The following is a 13,410-nucleotide window of genomic DNA, read 5'->3' as shown; positions in this document are numbered from 1 at the left end:
TTTACACATAAGAGGAAAATGTGAATGCCAAAATTTACTCGTTTATAATAGAGTAATGAATTATTCATGGAAGATTTTAATACGAAACTAGACTCTCCTTCATCCTAATATCAATTAATCAATTAAAAAGTAGTAAAAAATTATTTAATGTCTTAGGTGCTAGGCTTGGTGAGGGGCATAGTTTCTTACAAGGATTTTAGTAACAACAATTTTATTTAAAAAATTAAAAACTGAAAATTTTTGTTTGAGGGATAATTATAAAGAAAAATACTACAAAGCCAAATGAATATTTTTTTTGCACTCTTGTTTTTGTGACTTTCTTATATTTTATGAGTGGATAACTCCATACTGCTTTCTTATTTTGCACTGCTCTCTTGAGTGGTGGAGACCATGTGTCTTCTGAATAACCTGGTCCATTGGCTGTTCTAACTCTGTATTGGCACTTTTCTGGAAGATTCCAGCTTTCTTAGCCTGGGCAGAAATTTCTGACCCTATTTACTTACAACTGACCTGTTACTCCCCACATTCCACAGTGACATTTTTATTAATACACAGTCCTTAATGGGATTTGACTTATTTTTAGCATCAATGGATGCACCACTCACTAGTCATTCATGTTACTTTTTGTTAATCTCAACTTTCTGAGATTTTCTGAATTCCAAATACTTTGCTTTTGGATAAATCAGAGAGGTGAGTTAGAATAGTCTTTCTTTCTCTAAGGGATCATCATTTGGTCCCATCCATCTTCCTGGGAAATTGATTTTCCTATAAATCTATGGGAAAGTGGTTGTGCTAACAACAGGAGGTGGGAAGAGATCACTTAACTTTTCTTTCCAAAAGAAATTCATGTTACAAGAGCTGAGACCTATAATATCCAAGGTAATCTGCTATACTTTGTTTTGGTGCATTTGGACAATTTCCTCTAACCAAGATCCTCTGTAAGAAAAATCTATTTAAAACATAAAGCAAAGAAAGCATCCTTTGTGTATTTTTCCTGCTAGGGAGACATTTCCTCATAAAGGGCTCAGCATCCATGTGGCCATCACCATAAATCTGGCATCACAGCTCTGGAGCAGTGAGCATAATATGGTGGCTCACATGAGGAGACACTCCTGCCTGAATCCAAGTTGCCATCTAGGTTCCCACCCCAGCATCAAGATCCTAGTAACTGAACTGGAGGGAATAAGCACACTGAAATATTCATTCATTTATCCAGAAATTCATAAGAAATAATGTGAAAACATGATCTATGGGAAATAGAGTGGTTGCTAATGCTAAGTCCAAGTTCCCAAGGAGTCAAATACTAGGAATCATGATTTTCTATAAAGTAAATTCTAAAGCTTTAGATTCGGGATTCTGGGGACAGCTCTAAATCAGGATTCATTGTTAAACCAGAAAATCTTAAGAGTTTGGAGAGGACCACAAATGACCATACTAATTATCCCATGATAATTAGTAGCATTTATATTTATAATGGAAGGAAGAGGGCAACATCTGTTACCATGGGACCATGGCTCACAATGGTTTATTTTATTTTTTGTATGTGCTGTCTTTTCTGAGTTCTTTTTTTGAATATTGTTTTTTGAAACTGGGGGAAAATATGATCTAAAAAAGTCTTCCTTGAAGAAATGGAAATTCATATCTGGGGATACATGCTATGAGAAAGATACAGCTAATGCATTTCAGACTATTAAAAGTCTGAGGGACTTCAGAGAGTAGCTGGGCCACATACATCCTTACAAGAACAGTTTCCTCTTATTCAGGTTAGCCCACCTCTATGTGCTCAGCTCTGCACCAAAAACCATGGGGCTCCTCATTCACGGCAAACCTCTAAAGAGGAGATAGACACATGGTGGAGATGGTGCTGTATTGCATGGTATCAGTAACTATCAACATTTGTGATGAAATTCCATGGGTTAGTGAAGTGCAGAGAAGCCAAAGCCAAGGTTGCTGAACTCCATTTGATAATCTTGTTCCAGGATAATCTCACCACTGTTTACCAAATTTGGACTTCATTCTCCTTTTATTCATTTATTTTTATTAAATAAATTATGCATTGAGAGTCTACCAGGCACAATCCCCAAACCAAACACAGTTCACTCAAAAAAGACTGAACATGATGGAAAAGCTATCTACCCTTTCAGAGATCAGTCAGCTCAGGGCTCCCTCTGGCCAACACCACCACTACATTTTAATTGCCCCAAGGCAGATCAGAATCCCTCAGTCTGAAAGATAATGCTCCAGAGAAACTCCTGAGAATGGTCAAATGATAGTACTGTGACCCAGTAGTTTTTTTCCTCAGAACTAAGAATAATTTCTCTTTGCTATATTCTTCAGTGTTAGGGGGTTATGGATGCCTTAGAGAATCTACAGAAAACAAAACAAGGGAAGACAATGTATCAGGAGATTTACAAAGTCTTGGAAACGAACTCATAGACCTTTACAGCAATGGTCCAGCTTGGAGGGTCTTCTTTATATCCTCAGAATCTATTATACCCATTTGTTCTCCTGACAAAGAAAGGAGCTCTCCATGTTAGAGGCAGAGAACCGCTCACACTAACAGAACCAAGGACTGATTTTATGGGACAGAATCCTCCAAGGAAAGAAAAAATATTGCTACTTGAATTATATTCCATTTGATTCAACAGAACTTACTAAGTCTCTTCTAAGTGTAGTAGATGTGCAGAAGATCCAAAGATGAATGAAACAGTCCCTCCTTTAAGGGACTTCAGGGACACAGGATACAAATAGCCTTCAACTCCATGAAAACAGTGAACAGCATCTAAAACAATGTGTGACACATAGGCTGTGTTCAGTAAACATTTTTGGAGCAAATAAGATATAAAATGCCAAGTGTTGAAAGCATGGTCTGAATAAGTCACTGGTTATTCAGAGAATGATGACATCACACTTGATTGGAAGAGGCAGTGGGAGTTTCACAAAGGGAGAGCCTTGCAACATATATGCGGAAGAATAGATGGAATTTAGGGAAGTGGAAAGGAGATGGAAAGATGCTTCAGAAGAGGGCATGGCGTGAGCAATGAAGAGGAGCCTGGGACATGAGTCAAAGACAAGAGGAGGTGCAGACCAAAGAACAGGCTGGGCCATCCTGTGGAGGGTCTCCAGTACCAGTTGAGAAAGACGTCCAGATTGCAGTGAAGATGACAGGTGATGGCTTGCTTTTCCTCTGGCCTCCCTCTGTTGTACTTTAATATTGACACTACTGGAGAAGATCATAAAAGTCATAGTTTTAGTGAATCAATTGGTGTCAGTCCTAGGACCTTCCCCTTCCTTCTTGACTTCTAGACCAAACTTCAAATTTTTTTTTCCAGTCTCTCTCTCACATCTCTTCTTTTATTTCTATGTCATTTGATACTGTTCTGTGTTTCTCTCTCCAGCTCTCCCTGTCTCCCCGAATTACACCTTGGTGGAATATACAACAGTAAGGTGACATGGTCTGGGAAGGAGGGCATGCATCTCTGTCGAATAACACTCCAATGGAAAGAAAGGTTAAAAGATTTTGACCCATTCACAGTCAAGTTTTCCTTATATGCTTTTGAGGAAGTATAGAGAATGTCATGCAAATGATGCCTGAGAGAAAAATCAGTGCAAAGCCCCATTCTGTGTTTCCTAGGAGCCAAGCTTCTCATTTTTATGCCACAGGAGAAATCTCAGTGTCTTGAATCTTTAGAATTTAGAATTGGTATTTTTTTACCAACCTGCAAGGGGAGGGGGAAGGCAAATACAAAAAAAAAAAAAAAAAGGATTTGTTAGATGTGGTAGCCACATCTGGGATAAATTGGGCCAGTGCAGCCCAGCTACACATGAAGTCCCAGAAGTTTCTCTTAATAACTTTCCAGGCATTCTGCCATCACTGAGCCTTCCCATATCACTTACTGAAATGCAAGAAGGCACAAGCTGTTCTCTGGTCATCATTGTTTTTAAGGTCCTAGCTTTCTTCATCTGTATTCCTCACACTCTGGTTCTTTCTCTGTTTCAGGTTTCCTGAACCAATGACTCTTGACCTCTCGTTCTGTTTCTCCTTAATAAAACCTGCCGTTGTGTTCTTTTGGCACCCTAAAGTGAACATGATCTGTGTCAATATAGAATAATACATCCTAGGGAAACATGGATTTTAACCCACACCAAAAACTTAAAGAAAATCTCTCTGAATTATTTAAGACCAGGCTTTCTAGGTCCCTCCTAATGCCCTGAGGGTTGAGAAGAATTATCTCTGAATTTGTTTTGACAAAGTTATTTGTTTTTATTCCTTAGTTCGTTCTTTTGAATTGCTAACAGTACATGAAGAAAGAAGATAAAAGCTAAAGTTGTAACTTCAGAATATCTATAATAGAATAAGAAAGGCCAACTGGTGGATATCACATCAGACAAATGACTTGACCAGACACTTTGATTTTTGCTTTTTCCTAAAAGCTATTCTTCCTGGATCTACAGAAAGTATAGCCAAGAACTGGTATCCAGATGGGCTCTATTTCAAGACACAACCAGGGGGAGGCTCAAGGACCCCAAAGCAATGGAATTACACCTTGTTTTGAACAGATGGCACAGCCAGAGACCTGGGATTTTCTATAACGCAACCAAAAGGAACATTTTGTCTTAGTGCATATGTGTTAAATATCAACATTTTTATAGAGAATGCTCTTCAAAATCTAGCTTCAACATTGACATGGTGTGGGAGCAATTAGAACTCTTTGTATTACTGATGCTCAGGTGAAAAAGTGTACGAAGTGGTCCTTTAAGAGGATAGTACCGAGCCTAGGACAGGTAAAAGAAATATGAATAAACCAACATAATCACACCCTGACCACTCCAGGATCATTGGTCAAGGCTAAATGCAAGCATATGCCCTGAGCAAAATGTTGGGTTTGTGTGGCCCATAACCCCTATCCCACTTCCTGCTGATGTTCAGGTGAGCTACTGATTAGAGAGCAGTGGAAGGTCAGAAAAGGTAAGGTCTAGGTTAGGGTCAGCTCTCTCATTGGTTTGTGCAAGGTGTGACTTAGGCCTACCTCTTAAGCAACCACTGATATGGAATCCTCTAATCTACAAAGAAGGGTTCACACACCCACCTCTATACCTTTTTTCATGCTGACCCTCCCCTTCCCACGTATCCCATCTACTCCAATGAATCTAACCCTCACCATCCTTTAACATCTCCTCCAAGAGACCTTTAAAAAAACACATGAAACTATCATGCTCTACTATCAATTTTTGTTTCATTTACTAATTTACTATCCTTCCCACTCACTGGGAACTTTTTCTTGGGTTTTGTTATTAGGTATGACTTATATGTATATCCTATCTGCAAAAATCAATTTCTGGGCTCATGGAGTCAGATAAACTCACATATTTCTTTGTCTTGGATCCTTCCTTTAATCACTTAGCATATAGATTAGCATGTATGTATGTGTGTGTATAACATAATATATATATTATCTAAATCTATATAGATGCATATTTTCTTTAATAACCAGTATATGTGCATTACAAGGAAGTCAATTATGACTCAGTATGAAGTATAAAGTATGAAACTTTAGCAATTATAAAGTTTAATAATGAAATATCATTTTCTTTTCCAGGTTTTGGTGTACTCCATTCATCCCTCCATCATTAGACTGTGTTTCCCCAGAGATGATAAGATGTGACTGCTTGAAGCAAATGCATATTATCTCTTCCTGGGCAGACCTTTCCTTCTTTTCAAGGTGAGGTGTGCCGGGAATCAGGGAAAGAAACTTCAAAACTCCCTCACTGCTCTATAAAGTCTAGATCCTAGAACAAGAAGTAAGTAACCTGCTTCTTGTTTCATTTTCTCTGTCTTTTCCCACAACGCTTTGACTCCTCTAAATTCTCTAGATGCCAAGCAAAAGGTGCATTTGGACTTGTACCAGGCAGGGCCTCTGAGCCTTATCATACCTAGGTGTGTTGTTTCACATTTGCTTATCTAGTGCCATTCCACATGGGAAAGAAAAAGTTAATAAAATGCCCTCCTAAGAAGTACCACTAGTTCTTATAGTTTCTTTCTCTCAGGAAATTCCCTTTCTCTCCTAGGTTCTTGTATGTCCACACATAGAGAAGAATGGGTGAAGTCTGCCATGTGCCAATTCTTAGCAGGTTCTCCCAAGTTTTTAGTAGTTATAAAGTCTGTTATTATTCTCTTCATTGACTACCTGTTAGGGTTCTAGGGAATCAGTAAGTTGAAGATTTTGAAGAGGATTAGAACTTGTTTGGAATAAGGGAACTAATGCATTTATGATGTATAATTACACATTTCACTAGAATTGTTCAGCACAGACTTATATGGGTTGTGTGTGTGTGTGTGTGTAGAAGGGGAATTGATACACTGGTGGGAAAGTTGGGAGAATGCATATTTCCAGGCCCAGGGAAAAGTGTGTGTGTGTGGTCACTCCAATGCTCCTGATTCATATTTATTTGAAATTTACATCAGTATTTCCTATTGCATAGACATATATATCTCATTTGACAGTGGGTTTCACTTAAATTCATGCTGCATGAGTCACCTATACTTACAAGTTTTGGCATAATCACAGAAAAACTTTCTAGTGGACACGCTTGCATTCATTTAGCTGGACATTTGGATATTTCAATCGATTCAGCCATTCAATGGAAAGGTCCAGCAAATGCCCCTAATTTGACATTGTTAGTTGTGGGCTATTTTTTTCTCCTGTATCAACCACTGTGGCTAATTAGGCAGCAGATTCGAATCTTCATGAATTTTTCAGGCTGATACGTGTTCCTTCCCAGGGCTAATTTGCTATTATCAGAGGAATGCCTCTGGTATACATTGTTGGTGGTGTCTGACCTTATTCCCCTATTCAGATTGAAATTAGTTGAGGGACCGTGGCCAACAAGGTCATTTGGTAAATCATCTCGTAGAAAACAGGTCTGCTTTAGAGAATGTCCTTTTCTTGCTCCTCTTCATAGCCTATCCTAGCTTCCACTGTTGCAGGGCTCTATCAAGAAGGAATAAGATTCAATAAAACTTTTACCCAGGATTTCAGAAACTTAAAAAATTCAGTAGAGAACCTAGTTATAAAACTTGGGTAGAGGACTAGAATAATTCCATTCTATGAGCTTCTTGTGTTAACAATGAGGAGGATTTGGCATACAACAGTAAGGGGCAGAATTTTGCCTAACTGAATGAGAATAAGGAAAACTGCTTTAATATGTGATTTGCCTTAGTAGGGATGTTGAAGAGTCCAGGTTTCCTGGGATGGCAATATCAGGTCATCCCACTTAACCTTCTCCTCTGGACCCAGAGGCCCCTGTAAGTTGTTTTCCAATTACAACTGATTAGTGGTTGGGATTATTAATAAGAATCACACAACCATTTATGTCTTTTGAAAGTCATCAGTATTAATTTCCACAAATTGGTTGCAATTTCCAATAAGAAAATACCAATTAATTCATTCACTAAGAATTGTAATGAGTTAGCCTAATGGAGACTGACATGATGGTAAAAGCAGAGAAGGAGGATTCGGGACTTTAAGGTTATAGATTACTTTTGGCAGTCCTTGGTACTTTGCATTTTCAACTTACCAGACTTTTTTTTTTTATTATGTTATGTTAGTCACCATACAATACATCATTAGTTTTTGATGTGGTGATCCATGATCCATTGTTTTCATATAACACCCAGTGCTCCATGCAGTACATGCCCTCCTTAATACCCATCACTGGGCAGACTTTTTTAAAAAAAGACAGTGTTCCTTATAAGACATGAAGAGGATATCTCAAATATGACTATTTCACCCCCCTCTTTTTTTTCCCTTTAGCAATTTTCTTTCCTAATTTTTCACTGGGAAGGGACAATATGGTATTTAGCCCCTTTTCCCCCTCATGATTTATATATAATTAGGGGCTCAGAAATGTTATCCTTCAGTTTTAAAAGAAGCTGCTGAATTGGAATACAAAGGGTCATTTTAGTTATGGGTATACATACTTTTTAATTAAAAATTATTTTATTGCCTTTGTTAAGTAATTAAAATTTACAAAGTGATTTCTCACGAATATTTATTAATATTAAGTTGTTTTTGGCATACACCAGTAAATTGCAAGCAATTGCTTTACTCTGCATGTGTAATTAAAATGACTAAGTAATTATATTTTTTCCTTGAGTATAATTGACACTATCACATTTTTCTAAGTTTTGGTTCATTTTTATTTCCATTAGTGAATGCTTCATAGAAGCCAAGATAAGGAGTGTCAGTTAGCAAGGAGGAAAGCTGCTTCTCTTACTGAGCTTTTGAGAAATAACAAGCAGATATTGTGTGCCATGTTTATAGTCCCATGTGCTTTGTTTTCCTTGATGTCTTTCCTCTTCCTTTATCTACCTGCCTTGCATGTTGCCATGATTATTTGGATGGTTATTTAAACATTTCTGGAATGCACATCTTAACTTAAAAATACTTAAGTTTATGTATTTAGACTTTATTCAAATTGGAACAAGTAGGTGGTATATGTCTATTCAACTATACCTTTTGCTCTGCTGAGTCCTTATCATTTTCCTTTCTCTTGTTCTTCCTCAGATATTATCAACTTCCTTGCATTTCTCTTTATCATCAGCAAATGCTCCTTAAAAGTCCCCAATGTGCAGGCTCCGTGTCATGTGCACGGACGTCTATGCATATCAGCTTAGAGTCCTTACCTCCTGAGAAGCTCAGCATCAGATGGAGAGAAGGCTGAATCAACATGATGGTTTCTTCCCAAAATAAAGGAAAATGAAAAGCCAATGTAAAACAGCACACCTAGAAACATCTGTTATTCTTTTTTTTTTTTTTAAAGATTTTATTTGTTTATTCATGAGAGACAGAGAGAGAGAGAGAGAGGCAGAGGGAGAAGCAGGCTCCCAAGGAGCAGAGAGCCCGACGCAGGACTCGATCCCAGGACCCTGGGATCATGACCTGAGCTGAAGGCAGACGCTTAACCATCTGAGCCACCCAGGTGCCTGAAACATCTGTTATTCTTAAGCACAATATAGGATGACTGGCTGCCCGTGAAGTGAAGGTTAAGTAATGGTACAGGATCACACTGAGAGAGGATCCATTGGTGAATATCTCAAACATGAAGGCAGAGACCAGGACTCCATCCTAAGTGGTGCATTCAGACGAAGAAAACGATCAATTCTCTTGGAACAACAGAAATGGGGGGCGCTTTTCTGGGTACTGTTTGGAACGAGTCTTTCACAGCAAGAAAGTGAGGGCTAAACAATGAATTACTATAACCTAGGCTTCTCCCTGTGGCCAGATAGAGTAACAGGGACCAGATGTACCCTTTCACCTGAAACAACCCAATGAAAAAAGGACAAACTTTATAAAACAATGGTTTCCAAGAATCTGGACCTTAGACAACAGTGATCCATGAAAGATGGGAAACAAATGAAGTAAGCCTATTGTTTCCCACACTTACTGCCTTGAGAGAGTTTCAGGCTCTGGAATAGGAAGGGGTAACTCAGAGCTCAGTGGACACCCTGAACTGAGGAGATGGGGTTGGGAATCTGAGGAAGTCTAGGTGGCTAGAGTTTGTAGGGCAGACAGAGAGAGGGGAGAGCTGCCCAGAAAGAGCAGCCTGGACATCTGCAGAGGCTGACTGTGAGGATTCAGCAGAACACTGATCAATGTGGGCCATGAGGAAACTGCTCCTGACTCGGGAAAGAACCATCCAGAAGGACTACAGGAGAGAGTACCTGTTGCTCAGACAGGGGCAGAAAAGCACCCATTTCCACCAGTCAGACTGGCACCTCAACATGTACGACACACGTTGGTAGAGCACTCAGAGGAGTCTTGCCTGCTGGTGAGGGGTAAGCAGCCCTGGGGTAAATGTCACTGTGGGCTTGCCTAAAGATTGCTGAATATTAGTCTCAAAAGAGGCAAACCGTTTTAGGAAACACCATAACTCAGATTTGCAGGAAGCTAGTTTTTGGTGAGGCAAGTGGAAGAGAGTCTGCTGTGTGGAAGGCCCTGCATGGCTTGCCTTGACTGCCAGTGAGAAATCATGGCTACAAATGGCTATGAGAACTCACATGCTTCACCCTGCCACCAGCCATGATGAGAATCCTTACAAACTCCAGCCTGCCACCAGCAGCTGATCTGGAGAACCGCCACATTCAGAGATGAGTAATAAAACAGAAAAGCACAGAAAATCTACCTTTAAAAGTGATCAAAGGCACAGGAAAACCAAAAATGGGATATTACTAGAGAAGGATACCTCAACAAGAGCACACATTCCAAGTTACCATAGATCAGATGGAAAATATGACTGAACAAATCACCAAGATTTTTTTTTTTGGTAGAATACAAATGCTTTTATTAAATAAAAATCCAAGGTAGAACAATGCAGAGGTCCCAGAGGTCCTGGAAGATAAAGCATGAGGATAGAATGAGATAGAATCAGGAGCAAAGCAGCTTACAAAAGAAAAGGAGGAGAAAAATAAAACCATCACAGAAAGAAGGGCGCACTTACAGAACAAGGGAGAACAGACAGAAGAAAACAAACAAGCAAACCAATAAATAAACAACAGCCTTAAGAGATGCAGAGGTCAGGATGGAGAATAGGGAGCACAAAGAAATGGAATGAACAGAATTAAAAACAATGGAGATGGTGAATATGAAAGAGAAACAAGGGGGTTTGAGTTAGCACAAGTAGGATCCATAAAGAAAAGAAATGAAATACTAGATTAGAAAACTATATTTAAATATTAAGAAGACTTCTCACAAATAAAGGAAGATTTGAATCTTTTTCAGTAGTTCCTTTGCTTCTTTCAACATCCAACCCAAGACTGGTCTTCTCCAGAAAGCCTTTTTAACCAACTGCACACTGAACTTACTCTATTCTGGCAGCACAAATTGGTAGATGTTCTAATGTTTCTTTCCTCCAGTTATTACACTGGCTTTTGCTGTTGTTTTTAGTTTGGAGGATTAGGCACTTTTGTGATGACTGGGGCTGTGGCTTTCTCCTTTTATGAGCTCCTTTGTACTTTGTAGAGACTATGTACAAGTCATTGCTGTGTAAACAAATGGAGCAAATACATAAAACACAAATTTTCTCCATGCCTTAATGCAAGGGTCTCTGGGTACCAATGTGGTGGTTCAGTCCCGTTACTGAGGTTGCTAGGTAGCCCTCTGATACTGATTTTCTGTTGTTCTCTTAAAGGTAAGTGATTAACTGAAGAAGGGCAAATATTTGATCAGGACATTGTAAGTCAAAATGTACATTTTTTTTCTCTTTTCTATTGCCAAATATTCTGACTCAGTTAAAGGTGGAAATACAGTCAAGAATGCTGGACAGGAGTGAGGGCACTGGAGTTGTCATGCAGGGCTTATCGCTGACCAGCCATCTGCCCTCATATTAGTCACTTGATCCTTGTTATGTTGTATCTCGGGGCTAGAACAGTTCCTGCCTCACTATAGACACTTAATAATTATGTTTCCAATGAAAAAATAATTAGTCTTAGTTTTCTCCTCTGTAAGATAACAAGTGTGTACTAACATGATCTCTAAACACTGTTTTCACCATAAAAATCTAAAAACTACCTGCTTTCCTCTGGTTGGTAAGCATTTATGCTGTGTATTTTCAGTTGCAGTAACTCGGCAATGCCTGTTGTTTTTATGGAGGATGTGTTTGTCCCCACATGTGCTGTTGACATGAACCATGTAGATTCAGTGTCCATCCTAACTTCAACAACTTTCGAGAACAGCCAGACAAAAAGTCCAGAGGGCACACTGAAGGATTCTTACAGGAAGCTTATAGCCTGTCTCCTTTGGCTAATTTGCAAAAGCATTTTTTGATTTAAAACAGAAGGAGGGCAACTCCCTGGGAGAAAACTCACATCCACTAATGTTCCTTCTGGAGTGAGTTATGAAAGAAAGCCCCAGATGGATTAGAGATGAAGGTTAAACTTTGAGACACTAATTTATTGAAAAGGTAAAGATAAAAGAACAAAAGTGCCCTGAATGCTACGTCCATGTGTCCTTTTTGCCCCATGCCCCATGCATTCCAGTAATTTAAGGATCTCTAAAAGGAATATGTGTTTCTGTAGAGGTGATTTCACGCAGATCCCTAAAGATAATCTTCTTTGGAAACAATCAAAATGATGATTCTAATTGAATTCTCCAATTAGACAAAAATAGACAAACTTTAAAGAAGATATTTCAGCCTGAAAATAGCAAGCCTAGCAGAACTGTTTGGGGGCAATGGTATCAAAGCCTACAGTGGTATTCTGGAAAAATATTTTTGTGTACAGTGAATTCAGTGATGTTTAATACCGTATTTCATCAATGTGAAGTTACACATTATTTTCACATTTCTGAAATCATTTTATAACCAACAAAGTCTTACAATTACTGTAGGTCAGGTGAGAGTTAGGTCCAGTTGTCACTGAATACCCATGCACGGACCTGGTTATTATTCCTGGTGGTACAGCCTGACAGCCATAACTTGGTAGTATTTCAGTCAATACACCTTGTAAGGCCCATTTGAGAAAAGGATATGTATACTGATTCTTTTATGAAAAGCTTCTATTGACACCATCTGGTAAGATGGAAAAAAGCACCTTCCTCTAAACTCACAGAATCGGGGGGTTAGAAGAAAGTTCTGGGCACAATGGTGCACTTTTAAGAAATGTTGCATCACCAACATGCTTGAGGAAGAGGACATAGAGGATAATAAATGTAATCTTTATATATTTTCTAAATATCACTACTTTAATATCTGTCTTTGTTTTTCTTCTTCTCTCCCTAAATTCCAGGTAATAATCATGCATCCACACAGCTGTCATTTTGTAGTGTTGTCTGAGTGGCTGATGAAGAGGAGATGATCAAGTGAACTTTGGAGAGCACATTTAAAAGAAAAAAATCTTTATGGGATTCTTCAAAATGTGTTTCTTTAAAAATGAGGTACAGTAGATGAATACGTTAATGGCTCCACTGAATGGTTTCTATATTCATACCCTTTGCAATGTGACTACATCAAAAATTGGGAACCCATGTCTCCATCCCTTGAAGCTGCGTTGGTGTTGTGATTGACTTTGAGCAAAGAAATAAGGTGGCAGGTGGTGGTGTGCCACTTCTGAGACTAGGCCTGCAGAGGCCTTGCACACTTATGTCCTCTCTCAGAATAGGTGGGCCTGGGATAGCCTGGTGGAATATGACAGACCATGTGAGACAACTCAGCCAAGACCAGCAGAGGTAGTTTACTTTACATACAGCTAACTGAAGACTTATGATTGAGCCCAGCCAAAAACAGAATTGCCCAACTGACCTACACACTCATAAGCCATTAAAAATGCTTATTGTTTTAAGCCACTGAGATATGGGGTGATTTGTTACACAGCAATAGCTCACTGATACATGAGGGGCAGCATACGTTTCTCAC

The sequence above is a fragment of the Mirounga leonina genome, unplaced genomic scaffold (genome assembly GCF_011800145.1).
Source record: "Mirounga leonina isolate KUSES-001 unplaced genomic scaffold, KU_Mleo_1.0 Mir_93, whole genome shotgun sequence".
NCBI lineage: Eukaryota > Metazoa > Chordata > Mammalia > Carnivora > Phocidae > Mirounga > Mirounga leonina.
This window is presented reverse-complemented; position numbering follows the sequence as displayed.